Source organism: Podarcis bocagei (assembly GCF_964188305.1).
Source record: "Podarcis bocagei genome assembly, chromosome: 10".
In the NCBI taxonomy this organism is placed as follows: Eukaryota; Metazoa; Chordata; class Lepidosauria; order Squamata; family Lacertidae; genus Podarcis; species Podarcis bocagei.
In genome coordinates, this window is record NC_138135.1 from 77688270 (window position 1) to 77705567 (window position 17298).

Sequence of the window (17298 nt, forward strand, 5' to 3'; positions counted from 1 at the left end):
ACCTTTAGCCTGGATAGCTCATTTGGTGCTGATAGCATGGTGCTGATAATGCCAAGATTGCAGGTTTGATCCCTGTATGGGATAGCTGCAGATTCCTGCATTGCAGGGGGTTGGACTAGATGATCACCAGGGTCCCTTCCATGATGAAGTTATATGATGAAGCACTAATAATAATAACAACAATACCGTATTTTTCGCCCTATAGGACGCACCGGCCCATAGGATGCACCTAGTTTTTTTGGGGGGAAATAAAGGGAAAAAAATTTATTCCTCCCCCAGCCGCGGATGTCTGCCCGGCGCGTGGGGCGCTCTGCTTCAGGGTGCCCCGCGTGCCGGGCAGCAGGCTGATATCCGCAGCGTGGGGAGCCCTGCGGGAGTTCCAGCAGGGCTCCCCATGCTGCGGATGTCTGCCTGGCACGAGGCGCGCTCTGCTTCAGTGCGCCCCGCGCTCCGTGCAGCAGGCTGCTATCCACAGCCTAGGGAGCCCTACGGGAACTCCCCGGGCTCCCCAGGCTTGCTGATAACTTCCTGAAGCCTGGAGAGCGAGACGGGTCGGTGCGCACTGACCCCTCTCGCTCTCCACGCTTCAGCGAAAGCCTGTATTCGCCCCACAGGACGCACACAGATTTCCCCTTCATTTTTCCAGGGGGAAAAGTGCGTCCTATAGGGCGAAAAATACAGTAATACAGAGGAAACCAACTGTTAACCAACTGTTAACACTTAGTCTAAATATCTCTAGCCATTCAACTTCTACTAACAACATATATATATATAAATTCTGACATATGTTGTGACAGTTGTACTGGGAGAAAATTACAACGGGACACCCTTCAAGTGAATTTCATCAAATGATATTTATCTCTTATTAGAATAAAGTGTGCGCAGCACAGCTGCTTTGTGGGTTGACGTGTGATGAAAAGTTGCTATGAGATGAAAGTAAAGCTATTTGAGTTGCAGCTACATATAGATCAAGTCCAATCCTCAGCTGCACAGTTCAGAGATGGCTGAATGGCATGACCCAGTCAAAGTATCACCACAAACTGCAGATTATATCTACTCTGGCAAAGAAATTAAAACTATGAAAGGCCATAAGTACAGCTTTCCCTTGTGAATACGAAAAAGAGAAGTCTAGTTTTCTTTGAATCTTTCCCTCAAATTTCTAGATAGTTTTCTATACATGAAAGAGGCTTGAAAATTATTTTAGATTTGTTTATCAGGATTTGCACTTATTGTACTTACATAAGGTTTCCCTTTTCCACATGAAAACCCACTCCTTACTGCTGAATTGGAGCAAATGTCAGTCAGGTTTTCCACATATTGACATTTGCTCTGATTCAGCAGTAAAGAGTGTTTTTCCCCCTGGGAAAAGTGGCACGGCAAACAGAAAACCTTTCAGCCCATGCCTTCTCGGCATGGGACAAGCGCATTGTGGATGAGCCCTAAATGTTTGCTTCCGTTATATACCGGGTAATCATCTCTTTTGAAGGCACCCAGGAAGGCTGCAGGATTGGAAGAGAGATGCTTTGTAGAATGAAATAAAGGACACTCTCACACACCTCTTGTCCTCTTCAAAAGTAAGTGCAGTAAAAACCACACATCCTTCTCATGAGAATTTCATATAATTCCCCCTCTCCTGCTTTGATAATTTTCAGAGGCAATCTCTTTTCTCATTAATTGATGAAGAATAGGGCTGGATCAAAGAAGCAATTCAGTTAAATGCATTGTAAACTCATAGAAGGAAACCTGGTAGGGAAAGATGGAACTCCACAGCGCCATCTGGTTTCACATTGTTATATTGCATATATAATGCATACCAATCTAGCTGAGTCCTAGATTTAAAACACTGAAATGTTTGGCGCAGCTCTAGGGGCAAAAAAAAAAAAAAACATTAAACCCCTGTCAAAATATCCCACAATGGTGTCAATGGCAAAAAACCAGTATTCACTCCACATCACATGGCTGTAACCCCTCTAATATTATAGCTCAGCCTTTGCCAACCGTGTAAGCCCCAGTTGTTGGAATCATCCCTCACCATTGACTGTGATGGCTGCTGGTGGTAGAGCTGTAGTCTAAAATATTTGGGGGGCACCAGGTCAGGGAAGTTTGTCATAGCTGTTACCCATTAATTATCTTTTGATCAGCTGAATAAGTGCTGCTGGTTAATCAGTGTTAGTGTTTTTGTTTTAAATGAAAGTTCTTACAAACACTAGAGATGGCAAGTCCCTTAGAAGAGGCTCTCCTCCTTTTCTCTCACCTCTTCTTCTCTCACCTGCTGTGACATCTGCATCAGCTAGAGAAAAAGAACACATCTCTTTTCCAAGCTATTGTCTTATTCATATGCAAATTTGTGCATATGTTATCAAATAAACCTCTCTTGAATTTTGTTTTTTGGGCTTCTCATGGGCATCTGGTTGGGAACTATGGCAACAGAATGCTGGACTAAATGAGCCTTTGTCTTGATCCAACAGGGCTCTTCCTATTTTTTAAAATGGTGAGATAAGACCCCCAAATGTCAAGGCCAAAATGGATCAGCCTGTTCAACTATCACATTCAGGATATGAGAAGACCTGTTTGGGACTATGTGACCTGCCTTACTCCTGCGGTATTCCGAGCAGCCTTGCGTCTCAAGAGCAAGGCATGTGATGCGTCTTCCACAGTGTCTAAAATCCCAAAGAAAGTTTGAAAATGTATAAAAATTCAGATATGCAACAGCGGATGAGATTTTGTTATTTTAAACATGCACAGACAAAACAGTGCAGAGAAAAGCGACAAGTTTTATTGGGAACCTTTCATAATTCAACTAGCATTGCAAGCATTCAACATGAATGGCAATTAGCAGCCTCATTGGTTTAGAACAGGCCTGTCCAACTCCCAAGAGACTGCGATCTACTCCCAGTATAAAAAAACTGACAGTGATCATTGAGGATTTACCAGAGTAGTTGACCTTTTTTTACAGGGGATTTACATAAATCACTCACCTTCAACTCCGCTGATAGCAAACACACGTGATGCTGGAGCCAATCGGCGTATTCCACATTGAAAAAAGAATATGCCAAACTCTGCCCACTTGACGCGACAGAGGGACAGAGGGAGGGGGCGGTGACATTCATTCTACATTTATTTTAATCCCGCGATCGACCAGGATCACCAGGGGATCTACCTGTTGATTGCGGTCGACCGGTTGAACATGTCTGCTTTAGAACAACTGTGTTAAGTTGTGGGCGAACATAGCAGACGACACAGCGATTTCTCCAGAGCAGCTCTTTATTTGTAAGCTGGAACAGAACTGAACAGCAAACAGCTCAGCCGGCCTGCTTTTATAGGCAGCCGGCTGTCAACATTGTAGCAACAACAACCCAGGGTTTCCCGCCTAAAATAACTGACGTGGACCTGAGTGAAAACTATCTACAGTGTCCCCCTGCTGGCCCAGGGTGAGAACTTCAGTACATAACAAACTGGGTATGAAATATTGGCTGGAAATTGAGCTCATAGTATAATCAGCTCCTCACATCCCACAGTGTGGCCTGTGTTTTGGTCTTTTAACAAAGTTAAAGAATACAGGACAAAATTTTGGCCACCTTTTTTGTGCATGCAAAATGTACCTTCTGCGCTACTTAGGAAGATTTAGCAAAATGATGGCCTGTTGTATTATTAAGAATCTGGAAACAAAATGCTAATTTCCCTGCCAAGATAATGCATTTTCTTAGATAAGTAAATGTTTTAGACTAGATGATTTTCATTGAATCTGGAAGATTGCAGGAAGCAATATTGTCTTAAGACATGTTTACTACTTCCCTAATGGCTGTCACACAAATGACATTTCATTTTGATTTGCTTTCAGATTAAAGCCTAAAGAAAATGTGCAGTGACACAAAAACCTGCCCCGTGCCTGTGTGATTGTGCACAGTAATTTGTGACCTAAGGCCTATTTTAAAAATCATATTCTGAATTTAGGACATTCAGACAAACTGGAACGTGTCCAGAGGAGGGCAACCAAAATGGTCAAAGGCCTGGAAACGATGCCTTATGAGGAACGGCTAAGGGAGCTGGGCATGTTTAGCCTGGAGAAGAGGAGGTTAAGGGGTGATATGATAGCCATGTTCAAATATATAAAAGGATGTCACATAGAGGAGGTAGAAAGGTTGTTTTCTGCTGCTCCAGAGAAGCGGACACGGAGCAATGGATCCAAACTACAAGAAAGAAGATTCCACCTAAACATTAGGAAGAACTTCCTGACAGTAAGAGCTGTTTGACAGTGGAATTTGCTGCCAAGGAGTGTGGTGGAGTCTCCTACTTTGGAGGTCTTTAAGCAGAGGCTTGACAACCATATGTCAGGAGTGCTCTGATGGTGTTTCCTGCTTGGCAGGGGGTTGGACTCGATGGCCCTTGTGGTCTCTTCCAACTCTATGATTCTATGATTCTATGATATGAAGAGCTGGGCTGCTGCTTCACCTTTTTCCTTCCACCCAAACCCGTACCTTAAAAATACCCCCCCATCTGCTTTTTATTCCTGGAGGGAAAGAGACAAAAAAATTCCTTCTGGTCCCCCAACCCAAATAAACATGTTTATTTGCAAGCATTTAAATGCATTTAATATCTGTATTTGAAGAGTTGTACTGCCATGCATTTAGCAAGCCTAATATAGCCCAGCATTTGTCCTTGGGCCCATCTCCAGAGGGATGAAGGACCCAAGAGCCCCCACATCTTTAATTGTTAGGAATGAGCTCTTGACAAAACCCCAAAGTGTGCTCTGAAAGGAAAGGACTCCAGCCCTATTAGTACCACTATGAGCTAAACCAAATACAGTGGTACCTCAGGTTACATATGCTTCAGGTTACAGACGCTTCAGGTTACAGACTCCGCTAACCCAGAAATAGTGCTTCAGGTTAAGAACTTTGCTTCAGGATGAGAACAGAAATAGTGCTCCGGCGGCGCGGCAGCAGCGGGAGGCCCCATTAGCTAAAGTGGTGCTTCAGGTTAAAAACAGTTTCAGGTTAAGAATGGACCTCCAGAACTAATTAAGTACTTAACCCAAGGTACCACTGTATACTGTATTGGCCCGAATATAAGGCGCACCACAAATAAGCCGCACCTTTAAAATTCAAGGCTTATTTGTGACTGTGGCCCACCCCCCCCGGCACTATGTCGCCAAGCCAGCGCTGGGGGAGGCTGGGAGCGGCGGGTGGGCTGTGCACCGTTGCCCTGTGCTCCCAGGCTGTTTCCTTGGGCGGGGGGGGGGGCATGTGGTACGGTCTCGAATATAAGCTGCACTTTCACGGCCTGAATTTAGAAAAAAAGTGTGGCTTATATTTGGGTCAGTACAGTAGTTTATCTGCTTTGTTTTTAGAATATTTTAGTTTGTTTTACATTGTAACCACAGTGGGATTGCATTTGTTAGAAATACTTTTTTTTAAAAGGTTCTGTATACACTGAGAGGATTTGCTTTTTTCACAGAGAATTCAAATATGCACCCCCCCCATGTTGATACTGCCCTGCAATAGTATGTCATCTTGTCTGATTATGTGTTTTGCCTCTAGGCCAAGCTGAGGGTAAAGGTGCTATGTGTTAAGTTGTGGGTGAACATATCAGACGACACAGCGATTCTTCAGGCAGCTCTTGTTTATTCACAGGCCAGAACAGAACTGAGCTGATAGAGTGGCATACAAAGGATGAACAAGTTAAATCAGTGATGATAGATTGGGCAAGAGATATAGGACATAACATAATGTTTGAGGATTGGGAAAGATTGTGGAAGAAGGGGGTCAAGTTCACTGCATGTACGGTGTTAAAGGTACATACTGAAAACATAATGAAAATGTTGCATAGATGATATCTGACTCCTGTTAAATTAGCAAAGATTTAACACAATTGTGATAATCTATGTTGGAAATGTAAAGAAAAAAAGGTACTTTCTATCATATGTGGTGGACTGCCCCAAGGTGAAAGACTTCTGGGAAAAGATTTATAATGAATTAAAAAAATGTTGAAATATACATTTATAAAGAAACCAGAAGCATTTCTTCTTGGAATAACAGGTTTGGAATTGCCCAAGAAAGATGTTAAAATATTTTTGTATGCCGCAACTGCTGCTCGAATCTTATTAGCTAAGAACTGGAAAACACAAGAAGTACCAACAGTGGAATGGATTTTTTCGAGCTAGCCGACCTGACTGGAAGAGTCCATGACCAGAAGGAGGAGGAGTACCAGGAAGAATGGATGAAATTTAATGACTATTTAATTAAATATGTTAAAGTTAAATTAATTGGAAAAAGCTTGCAAATACCAGATAGGCTTAGGATTTAAATATGTAATGTGATGAACTAATATGTTTAATGCGGAATTGGAAAGAAAGAAAGATGTTAAGTGATTAAGTTAATTTTATAAGAATACTGATTTGGAAAACTGTTAAAATGAAATGCACTGAAATTCAACCAGGCGGATACGGGGAAGTCACCTAACAATGTTAATTAGATTAGTTTTAATAAGGTTATAATTATGCTTGTTTGTTTTTTGTTTGTGTGTTTAAGATTTTGTGAAAATCAATAAAAAAATTCGGAAAGAAAAAAGAAAAAAGAACAGAACTGAGCTGAAGGGTTCAGCCAATCAGCTTATATACAGCTCAAATACAAAGCAACAGTAACAACTTTCTGTAACTATCCAATCACTGAATGTCACTTTCAATTCCTTATTTGCGTATGTGGACCTGAGTGAAAGCTATCTACAGTATTCCCCTGCTGGCCCAGGGTGAGAACTTCAGCACATAACACTGTGGCTCACTAGGAGCTGCAGGTTGTGCAGAGGGTGCTATGGGCAGCACAGCTAACAACCTCATGCACTAATTTTCCCCATGTGAACTTGAGTAGGTTGAATAAAGTTCTTCAAAGGAATAACAAACTTCCTGTTACCACCTCCCCCCCCCCCCATTTCTGTCTTTCATGAATGTAGCCAAATGTCCCAACCACTTTGTCAGGCCTCTCTTCCTAAATAATATTGAACTCTACCAACATGGCCCGACTTGGAATGGGGCAGCGAGTTGAGGGTGTGTCCATACATTACAGAATCTCCTTGGAAGTTACACAGTTCTTCCCTGCAGCATCCCTTCTAGGCAGCTTGTTACAAGTATGTGCAGCCATTCACCACCCATGAGAAAATAAAGAAGTATACGTTTCCAGGGCACCTTTTAAAGTGTGGCTAAACTGTCTCTCAGGAGCTGGGGCCACTTCTTGCTCTCTCCAATAGTGTTCCAGGCTTAAGCCAGTTTTGGACTCACACATGATAAATATAATACTTAAGAAAAGCCATGAACTGGAAATATAACAGCCTACCCCAATATGCCCACCCCTTTTTCATTTAGTGTAAACAGGACCTATTCACCTAGTGACTTAATGAAGCAAATCTAGTGATGTGCTTGGATGTGCAAAATGGCCCAAATGGTAGCCAACGTGTGTCTATACAGGCAACTCCCTATTTATGCCGGGATTACCTTCTAGCCTCCTGCACATTTAGGGAAATGTATGTAAATGGGGAGGGACGTAATGGTCAGGGGTCCCTCTACCTTTTATGTAAATGGAGAGCACCCCCACTGTGCCTCTGGCTCGTGAGGAGACCCTCCCTGGAGCCCTATATGCTCAGTCATGCGTGAATTGAATGTACATAAATGGGGGGATGCCTGTATTTAATGAATTACTGTTTTGTTTAATTTGATCCTGACCTTTTTTTTAAAAAAAAAATACATTCACTGGAACAGGACAAATTGTTATTGATCTTTATTTTCTTGATCTGATCTTGAGGGACCTAGCTGGATAATTCAGTTATCCAATCATCAATATTAGAATTTAATGTAAATATATTACAATTCATTGCAAATCATCAATGTATAGTAAACAGCAAATGATTTTTTTTTAAAAAAAACGTTTTTGAAGTCTCTCATTATTTAGATAGCTTAGTGTCCATTTAAGACTTCAATGTCTTGAGCAGGCTTCCTCAACCTCAACCCTCCAGATGTTTTGAGACTACAGTTCCCATCATCCCTGACCACTGGTCCTGCTAGCTAGGGATCATGGGAGTTGTAGGCCAAAAAACATCTGGAGGGCTGAGTTTGAGGAAGCCTGGTCTTGAGAATAAGCCCCTCTGAAAATAATGGAATTTATTTCTGAGTAGAAGATTGAAATGTATTTCCACCCATGGTATTATGCAACCTTAGACTTATTTACATAAAGAAAAGTTCTCTCTCTCTTTTGGGTTTGTCAATAAGTTGCATAAAGTACATCAATCAGAATGACAGATGGCATATTGGCTAACACAGATCCCAATCCATTATTTGTAATGAAGGCAACAGGATTTTTTGGATGATGAAAAAGTAGCACTTTCCCATATTTTAGTTGGCATTGTTTGTAGGTAATTAAACCTATTCTGAAGAATATTTTTTTCTCTAACAGGAAAAGGTATCTTGAATTTCTTATGGTAGCATATTAATCCTATGAACAGCTAAGTAGATGAAATACCATTTTCAAGCAGGGTTAAAAAGCCAAAACTATATTTTTGGTTTTTCACTTCAACTAAAGAAGTAACACACATTTTGGTTTTGTGTGGATTACTGACCCTACTTTTTAAACTACTAACATCTGAACCAGTACTGAATGGTACCTTTTTGGCTGACTTTGGAGATTAATGATCACAATTCTCCTTTAAAAATGTTTTTACTTCACCAAGTTGCCTTACAAAGTTGGCTCTCTTTCTTTGCATGTTCTAAGAATAGATGACTGGATGTCTCAACCTGGGGCCTCCCATTGTTCATAAGATTAAAGTACTCTTTTCTCCGCCTAAAGAAACATAAAATTGCAATACAATTGTGAGTAGCTCATTGGGAAGTGGCTGAAGGAGAGAGGCAGACTGGGCTAAGGATTCTGGATTTTGTTGCTGCTGTTTGAACTGGAGAAATGAACCCATTGCTACTGAAAAGCAATGGCAGAGCATGACACTTTAGTTACATGTATCAGGACCTGTTTATGTCCTATCTAGAGTAGTATGAGCATTGCCATCCCATAGTTGCTTTCAACTGTTCTAGGTTGTTGTTGTTTAGTTGTTTAGTCGTGTCCGACTCTTCGTGACCCCCTGGACCAGAGCACGCCAGGCACTCCTGTCTTCCACTGCCTCCCGCAGTTTGGCCAGGCTCATGTTTGTAGCTTCGCAAACACTATCCAACCATCTCGTCCTCTGTCGTCCCCTTCTCCTTGTGCCCTCCATCTTTCCCAACATCAGGGTCTTTTCCAGAGAGTCTTCTCTTCTCATGAGGTGGCCAAAGTATTGGAGCCTTAGCTTCATGATCTGTCCTTCCAGAGCTGATTTCCTTAAGAATGGATGCGTTTGATCTTCTTGCAGTCCATGGGACTCTCAAGAGTCTCCTCCAGCACCATAATTCAAAAGCATCAATTCTTCGGCGATCAGCCTTCTTTATGGTCCAGCTCTAGGTATTATCTGCAAATTCTGTTCGTGTAATTGATGTTTATTTCATGGTTACAAAGTAAACTAGTAATTCTGCTTCTTAACAGGGGGTGCCAATCTACTTAGCCACATTAGAAAATTTTGTAGATATTTCTGGTGGTAGTCTAGGAGCAACTATGCTTGTCAGTAAACAAGCTGTTGTAAAAATCACGACCAGTGTCAACTCCGGGCTTGGGAGGGCACTTAGGCAAGAAACCTCCACGGCCCTCCCTCCTCTCTCGGTGTGGCTCCCCCCTCACCAGCAGGTTTGTAGACACTTGCCAGTGGGTCATCTACTGAGGTGTGGCCACTTGGAAGATGCACAAGTAGGCTGATCCTTGACGCCAAATGGGGCCTTAACCCTTAAGTTATTCTCAAGGAATCTGACTGTTCATGGACTCTCCCATTGATTGCTCTTCAGGTAGTAATAAATAATAATAATAATAATAATAATAATAATAATAATAATAATAATAATAATAATAATAATAATATTTATACCCTGCCTATCTGGCTGGGTTTCCCCAGCCACTCTTGGATACTAGGGGCTCCAAACTTGCAATAAGTCACAGTCTGCTGGAAATTTGGTTGAGAGGCTACTGTCTGGTAAATGGAAGCCATTTGATTCACATGATTTATTGGTTTTTCACCAAGATTTGAACCAGTATCTTTCTCACATCATTTTAAACCATGTGAACAATAGCAGAAGCAGCTTCTCTGTCTCCCCCCCTCTTTCTCTCTCTCTCTCTCTCACACACGTATCAGTAGGCATGGCCCTTTACAGTGTATAAGAGGACAAGTTCCTGCCCCGAGGAGCTTACAATCTAATATTTGGCACAAAGGAATGGGAGGGAAGCAAAGGCAGGGGTAAACGGAACAGAACACATGATGGTTTCCATTACACATACTTAGGCTGAGTTACAATCAAGCACGAAAACTAGTGAAAAATACATGAGTTAAAAGCTTCATAGAAAAGGTGGGTCTTGAGGAGGGGTGTGAAGGAAACAAGGGAGGTGACAACTCTGTGAGGCAGAGCCTATTGAGGGAGCAGACGATCTTTGGATGGCTGAGGGTAGTGGGTCTGAGAAAGTGATGATCACAGGCAAGGATGTGCTTGGATAAAAGTAGTGAGATACTTGTGGTGTGGCAGGGAAATAACAAATACTGTACTATGTGCTGGATCTGGGAGCAGAAAGGAATACAGTGTAGGAATTTAAGATGGGTGTCAGTTTATCAGAGCAATGAGAGGTGAAGGTTTTGGCAGCAGAGTCCAGAACAGAAATGAGGGGACCAAGGTGAGTCTATGGAAGACCCAGAATGGATAGGATTCCAGTCATTAAGACAGGACAGGGACCCAGGTTTTTGCTGAAGGTACAGGTAGGAAGAGGTTTATTTGTAGGGGGTGCAATGCTGTATAGGGAGAAGCAAAATGACTGAATATGGAGGCAGAGGACAGAGAAACCAATATGTATGAGGAGAGGAGAACTTTGGAGTTAAGAAGTTTGGTCTCAGGCATACTGAGTTTGAAACAATGACAAAGCATCCAGTGAGACTTACTAGCCTGCAAGTTGGATATGTAGAATGGGAGGGGAAGGAGGGCAGTTTAGGGGTCAAGGGGCTGAGCTGGGGGTCATCTCTGTAGACACAGGTAACTGAAAGTCATGGGATTTTATGAGGTTACCAAGGAATATCGTGGAGTGAGGAAAATAGCAGAAAGCTGCTAACAGAGAGACACAGGACCCCAACACGGAGAAAGAAATATGAGAACACAGAGCTTTCCGTAACTGAAACGTTGGAAGATAGGAAGGAAGAAAATCATATGAGCACAGAATTGTGGCCAGTTACAGGTGCCACATAATACCCATTCCACATGTGAAAGAAATTATTCTTTCAATGTGGTGGCATCTACACTTTGGAACTCAGACAAACATCTCACCTCTTCCCCTTTCCTCAATATCTGATCAACCCAAAACATGGCTCCGTCACACAAAAATTTGAAGCAAGCTTGAATTTTAAAACTGCACATTTAAGATAAGCAGCTGCTGAATGTTACCTTTAAGGCCAATTTAAGCACAGGAAAACCGTTTCTTAACATTTTTAAACCTTAAGTACAAAACTTATCCACTTCTAGAGAAAACAAAGATCTCTAACAGGAGGGCTATTTCAGAAGGCTATTTCAGAGTCCTGTCGAGAAGAAAGTGCTGCCCAGGCTTTCTTCTTGGCACGAGCCTGACTGGTCAACCCTTTTCACAATTTGAGCCCATGCTAGGGTTCTTTAAGGTGCCTGGTATTAGACTTAGACTACAGGTGGGTGTTACCCTTATACTAAAAAATAACCTCCGGACCCAACGATCTCTCATGACCAGTCGTTCGCTTTCCTTGCTACTGAGCTGTCAGCGGCACAAAGTGTTAAAGTTTGTTGGGTCGTATAATTTTGACCCACTGTTTTTTAAAAAAAATGATATTTATTAAAGTTTCAAAGAAAAGACTTACATGAATTAAAAAAAGGAAAAAAGAAAGACAAAAGTAAAAAAAGAGAAAAAAATTACAAAATACAAAAAGAAAGATAAAAAACACTTAAAAAAATACATCAGTCTTTCCATACCTTACATTCATTTCCTTGTTTCCCTGACCTCCTCACACCTCCCTTTTTTGTATTCAAATTCAGTTAATTAATTAATTCAGCAATTTCTTTCCCTCTTTGTTTTTATCTTAGTCCTTTAACATAATATATTATAACTTTGGATTCTCACCTGTTAACAATCCATTTTTACATACACCTTTATAACATTACTGCTTAAACCACTTTAACTTCATTCTGACATCATTCTAACATTCATTAATTTTACAATGTTTCTGTAAATAGTCTTTAAATTTCTTCCAATCTTCTTCCACCGACTCTTCTCCCTGGTCTCGGATTCTGCCAGTCATTTCTGCCAATTCCATGTAGTCCATCACCTTCATCTGCCATTCTTCCAGAGTGGGTAGATCTTGTGTCTTCCAATACTTTGCAATAAGTATTCTTGCTGCTGTTGTGGCATACATAAAAAAAGTTCTGTCCTTCTTTGACACCATTTGGCCGACCATGCCCAGGAGAAAGGCCTCTGGTTTCTTCAGGAAGGTATATTTAAATACCCTTTTTATTTCATTATAAATCACCTCCCAGAAAGCCTTAATCCTTGGGCACGTCCACCAAAGGTGAAAGAATGTACCTTCAGTTTCTTTACATTTCCAACATTTATTATCGGGCAAATGATAGATTTTTGCAAGCTTGACTGGTGTCATGTACCACCTGTATATCATTTTCATAATATTCTCTCTTAAGGCATTACATGCCGTGAATTTCATACCTGTGGTCCATAACTGTTCCCAGTCAGCCATCATTATGTTATGTCCAATATCTTGTGCCCATTTAATCATAGCAGATTTCACCCTAATTTTGATTTTTCCACCTGGAAGCCAATTTTCTTGTCCAAATTGTATGCCTCCTGTCAGAGCTGCCCGAGGTCCCAGCTCACAAAGGACCAACGCCAGTTCGTTATTATATACAAAAGTCTTTATTGAAGTTCAGTTTGTCTTTCACATCAGCAGCGCGCAGCTCTACGTCTGAAACTCGACCGCCGAAGCTCCGTCTGAGTCTCCTCCCCCCAGACACCAGTTTAAGACTCTAGCCTTGCTCCACCTCTTCCTTTGCTCTTTCCTCCTCTGGGTCCGCCTGTCAGCTGGGGTCTCGCCGTTCCTGGACTCCTCTGACGCTGAGTCCCCTGATTCTTCCCCCTGCCTCCGGCGGGCTTTAGGACCTGGTTCCCCATCCGGGTTTTCTGCTGTCCCGCGCGCCTGTACATTTCAACTTGGCGCGCGCGCCCAGCCGGTAACCTTCCTCCTGACCGTTACACTGCTCCTGTCACTGCTTCCCCCTTCGGTGAGGCTAGCTGGACCTGACCTCCCTTCCGTTCCCCCACTCTCCGACAGAGGCGTGGTCAGTCCCGACTCATCTTCTCTCCCTGCTGGAGGAGACGCTGCCCCTGACACCTGGGACTCTTCCCCCCCACTATGCTCTGGTGGGGAAGCTGGTCCTGATCTCCAGCTGCTGCTTTGGGAGTCCCCGCTGGCCCCCCGTTTTTGGTGTGTCCCCCCTGGGACCCCCCTTGCCCTGACCATCGGTGCCTCCTTCTGGGAATCTTCTGATTCGCTGGAGAAGCTCATGGAATCTCTCGGTTCGCTGCCATACTCCCCTACGCTGCCCTCAGATCCCTCATCTTCGCTCTCCATCTCCTCTCTCCCCTGTGCCTCTGCTCCTGATGCCCTGACACCTCCATTATCTGATAATTATCTGATAATAATGAAGCCAGTCTTGCACTTTGTTTTTTAATTTCTCAAAACTCTGCAATTTCAGTCTATCTCCCTCTTGTTCCAAAATTTCCCAATATTTCGGCCATTTGACCTCCATATTGAGCTTTTTCTGAGCTTTCGCTTCCATCGGTGACAGCCACCTTGGGGTTTTGTTTTCCAGTAAGTCCTTATATCTTATCCAAACATTAAACAATGCTTTCCTGACAATATGGTTTTTAAATGCTTTATGTGCTTTGACCTTATCATACCACAAGTATGCATGCCATCCAAATACATTATTAAAACCCTCTAAATCCAAAATGTCTGTGTTTTCAAGAAGCAGCCATTCTTTCAACCAGCAAAAAGCTGCTGATTCATAATAAAGTTTAATGTCTGGCAGGGCAAATCCACCTCTTTCCTTTGCATCTGTTAGTATTTTAAATTTTATTCTAGGCTTCTTGCCCTGCCAGACAAATCTAGAGATATCTCTCTGCCACTTCTTGAAGCAATCCATTTTGTCCAAAATTTGCAATGTTTGAAACAAAAACAACATTCTAGGCAATACATTCATTTTTATCGCAGCAATACGGCCTAGCAGTGAAAGCTTCAAATTTGACCAAATTTCTAAATGACCAAATTTCTAAATCTAAATCTTTTTTCACTTCAGACCAGCATTTTTCATAATTGTCTTTAAATAAATTCCCATTTTTTGCTGTCATGTTAATCCCCAGGTATTTCACTTTCTTAACCACTGTTAAACCTGTCTCATTCTGAAACCTCTCTCTCTCAATCGGTTTCTCAAATGGTTTGTCTGTGTCAACGTGGTGTCTTGAATAACTCAGCTCGACACCAGGCTTCTAATCTAAAACTCTCTATTTAGTAGCATTCAAAACAGAAAAGAGAGAGAGTCCCGCCTACTCCTACTCCCCCCCCCCCCCGCACGATCTCTATAATCGCTTCTGCATGCGCTGGTTTTCAGATGATCCTGGGATCTTACAAGTAGTTGTTTATGGCTGGCCTGATTGAGCATTGCTTCTTCTTGTTAGCCCCACTGGAACTCCAGTTATTTCCAGACCCTGGGGATCACTGGAGGACTGGTGATTCCTCCTGGCAATTCGCCTGGTGCGCACTGGATCACCAGTCCTTCCTCGCCCCCAGAATCCAGTCAACCGAAATTCCTGGCTGGCTCACCAAACAGTTATAAGAAAAAAACCTGCCCCTTTTCCCTTATGGGGTATTCAAGAGCCCATATAGAGTCCTTAAGTGGGTCCCCTATTGGTATGAGAAAATAACAGGCCAACCAGAGTATATTGAGAAGCAAAGTGGCTACTAAGTCTGATCTTTATTAAACTGTTGCAACAGGGTCCTCACTCACCACATGCAGGAGGGAGGAGAGAACCCAGAACAATGGTGCGCAAGCCCTTATATAGACTTTTGAAGTTGCCCACCCTGTAGCCCAAGACCACCCCCCGAAACATCATATATACACCACAGAAGAAGGCGGTCTACAGCGGAAATCCTGTTTGCCAGGATACCTGATAATGGTCAGGTAGGTTTGTGATGGTTAATAGTTTAGTTCCCGAATCCAGGTCACAGGCTCACCCTATTCATACACAAATACGCCCTTAAGACAGGATTTGTAAGCAAAAGACAATGGGGAGACTTTCCCATTTCATTTCTCCTTGCAGAGAAATATTTGAGGTCAATTTGGGAGAGTCAAAATAGATTCAGGATAGCTCTCCTATACTATTTCAGACATGTGGTTTATATACTTATATGTTTGCCTTGTACATTTATGAATATTTTATTTATATTTAAGACCTTAGAATTCTTATAACACTGGTTTACATTTTTTTGAATTTTTTAATTAATAATCTTACTGTTTTATTCTGTTTGTAAACCACTTCGAGGTTTTCTACAATCAAGTGATACATACAGCTTAGGAAATAAATACATTAAATTTTTAAAATTGTATTAAAAGGCCTGGGGGGGGGGGAAAGAATTTCCCTGGTGCTAGAAAGACATGAAAGCGGTTCCAGGCAAGTCTCTATAGTGAGACCATTCCATGGAGAGGGCTGTAGGTGAGAGCAGCAGGGTTGTCAAGCCCTCAAATGAGACAGCAGAGGAAGAAGAAAGGGTTGAGGCGGAAGAAGCAGGGAAAACTAGGCAAAGAAAAGGAAGAGGAGAGATCAGAGCAGATGGTGTCCGTTTTTACACTGAAGAAGATGGCAAATACTATATTTAAGCAGACCATAAAAATGTTGAGCCCATTTGCTTGGCCTGTTCTATTGGGATAGCCACCATTAGCTTGAACTAAATGGGCTAATGCCATAAGAAAAAGCAGTTGTGTGATGGTCTTTAGAACACAGAAAAAAATGCATCCACTGGGTTTTTGAAATGCGCTGCCAGCTGGAGTTCAGCAGTTTACAGGCCCATACGAAAACTCAATGTGTGCTGAATTCTGCATGTACCAGCAGTTATCACATGGCCAGCACTGCTTGAAGCGCTCGCAGCTCACAGCCCATGCACCATGCCAGAGCTGACTGCAGAAATGGGCCAGAACTTCTCTGGTCCAATCTAATCTCATTCTCTCCTTATTTGAGGCATACGTTATAGTTCACAGTACTCCATCTCTCTATGCTTGATACCCACAGCTGCACTCCCAACTTATTATGTACAATCTGTCGTTCTATCAGTGATCAACAATCAGACTGACTACCGAACCAGACCTCAGCATAGGTTGGGACTGAACAGCTGGGCTGTGGTGTATTATTCTCTGCCACCCCACCCAAACATCTTCCTGAATTTCCTATCTGTTTAGGGTTGCTATACATCCAGACATACACAGAATACTGCTGCAGGAAGCAGTGTCCAGGAGGAAAGCGGCCAAAATGTCCGGGAAAATCCAGTCGAATAGCAACCCATGTTGGCAGTGCTGTTTTTGGTGGGTGTAATTTTTAAAAAAGCTCAAAAACGTATTTTTTTGCGATTTTGCCAAAAAAAGTTCAACAAATTTGGGCAAAACTGAAAGAAAAAACTTTTGTGTCTGGATTTTCATTTTTTAAAATATGGCAACCCTCTAACTGTTACATTCTGAACTTTTCTTCTGTCATCATGTGGACCAGCAAGTTAATATTTATAACACCAAAGATGTGATACTCAAGAAGTAAAATGATGCCCCAGATTCACTACTGTGATGTAAAGGCAAATGCACACATTATAAATAGGCCTCAGTATGTAAATATATGAACATATTTACCACCTGAAGGCATTAAGGTGCCACACACACTAAACATACCACTAAGCAACATGGAATTTTTTAAAATATGCAAGCACCATCATACTAACTGCACTACAATGCCAAGAATGTCATCAGTAGCAGCAAAGATAACATACAAGGAATTCATATGTCTATAAATAAAAATACGGGACTGAGGAAGAGAAAAATTCAGCTAAGAAGAAAGGTGCATCTAATACTTCAGG

The 17298-nt window shown here is 42.1% G+C and overlaps 2 protein-coding genes across 11 annotated transcripts in view; one reads left to right on the forward strand and one right to left on the reverse strand.

Moving 5' to 3' along the window:
* LMNTD1 (lamin tail domain containing 1) overlaps positions 1-17298 on the reverse strand; it is a 221479-nt gene that overhangs the window by 75008 nt on the left and 129173 nt on the right. The window contains exon 11 of one of the 10 annotated variants that reach the window (XR_014012244.1): positions 8647-8822. The exons of the other annotated variants lie outside the window; for them this stretch is intronic. The gene's annotated coding sequence lies outside the window, so the exon portion shown is untranslated. The remainder of the gene's footprint in view (positions 1-8646; positions 8823-17298) is intronic. 10 annotated transcript variants of the gene reach the window in all.
* The window catches only part of LOC308595990 (endogenous retrovirus group 3 member 1 Env polyprotein-like), a 297804-nt gene that overhangs the window by 8350 nt on the left and 272156 nt on the right, over positions 1-17298 (forward strand). The window lies entirely within an intron of this gene.